The 1,584-nt window shown below is 34.4% G+C and overlaps 1 protein-coding gene across 4 annotated transcripts in view; it reads left to right on the forward strand.

Annotated features, from left to right (window-relative positions):
* LOC106873011 (uncharacterized) overlaps positions 1–1,584 on the forward strand; it is a 67,477-nt gene that overhangs the window by 14,210 nt on the left and 51,683 nt on the right. The gene's annotated exons all lie outside the window — the stretch shown is intronic.

A 1,584-nucleotide genomic window follows, 5' to 3' on the forward strand; every position in this document is an offset into this window, starting at 1 on the left:
CCTTTTTTAGCTCATGCCACCCAAAACACACCAAGATAAATATCCCCTTTGATTTAGCTAAAAGAATTTGCACCATTGTCTCTGACCCAACCATTCGAGAAATACGCTTACAAGACCTCAAAAAAACATCGAAGCATACACCACAATCAAACAAAACCTCCCCTTACTCACCACAGACCCGAAAATGAACAATATCATCAATACAAACAAACTCCTTAAATGCAAAAGGCAACACAAATCTTTGAAAACACTATTAACCAATGCCAAACAACATACACCACTTCCACACCCATTAGTTAAAAAATGTGCAGGCCCTAATTGTGGTACCTGCCCCTACCTACTTGAAGGCTCTGAATTAACCTTCTAAAATCAAAACCAATTTCTCTTGTTCTTCTGGTAACCTCATTTATGTCCTCACATGCGCAGGTTGCCAAAACTTCTATATCGGACAGACGAGCTTCCCGTTGCGTAGAAGAGTAGCAGTCAATAACGAACAAATAAAGGTCCCTCAATACTGCCAAATTCCACTCAGTGGCCATATAGACTCTTGCGCAAGAAACAAAAACCCTAAATTCCTTATATTCCCTTTCTATCAATGTAAAGACAGAATCTCCACGCAAGAAAGAATCAACAAGGAGAATCTTTTCATAGAGAAATTCCAACCATTTCTTAGCACACATACCCCTCAGTGACCTTATTTCTCTAGGAACAGACATAAACTTCCTGTTGAAAAAGAGTTCATAACTCCAAATAAAAACTTTTGTCTCCACTTACACACACTTCCTGTTTTGACACCACACTTCCTGCTTAACACAAACTTTTAACCCTTTTTTAAACCTAACAAAACTCTCAATTCTCATGCATCCTTATTTTTCCAACCATTATATACATGAACTACCATTGAACTTCAAAAGCTCAAAGACAATATAATATCTTGGTATATTTATTTTTTTATATATTATTATATATATATACGCACACAACTACACACACATGTATCCACTTGTATGTTCATATATGCAGTATTAAATGATTGAGATCCCTAAAGTAAGATAGGGGAGTTAAAAAAATTAATGATTTGAAATAAAAAATAAAAAATTAAAATGGAGATAAAGGAAAGTTAAGTAGGGTTGCTGCGGATTATCTAAGGATATATGCTGTGTGGTTATTCAGGTTGCATTTAGATTTGTGGTAAAGTTTGAATCTATGAAAAAAGCGGTGGTTGCATTTACTTAGGGCCTCATTGTGGGTATTTAGTAGTGTCGATGATTTGTGAGTTAATATGTGGAATGCCTCTTTTAGGCATAGTTTACAGGCCAACTGTTGACTTTGGTATGGAAGTCCTGAATCTATTATGGACCATGCAAACATGTAGGGAATATTTCTATTTTTGAGATGATGTATATGGGTAGCGGGTGGTGTGAATTTATTGTTTCTCGTATCTAAAAGAATTGTGATGAGCAGCATATCGCTGTTTAAAATTTATGGTTGACCTTATATATATATATTGTTGTTAAGTATTCTAGATTCCAATACCTCTCAAATATATATATATATATATATATATATATATATATATATATA

This window comes from Octopus bimaculoides, chromosome 30, assembly GCF_001194135.2.
Source record: "Octopus bimaculoides isolate UCB-OBI-ISO-001 chromosome 30, ASM119413v2, whole genome shotgun sequence".
In the NCBI taxonomy this organism is placed as follows: Eukaryota; Metazoa; Mollusca; class Cephalopoda; order Octopoda; family Octopodidae; genus Octopus; species Octopus bimaculoides.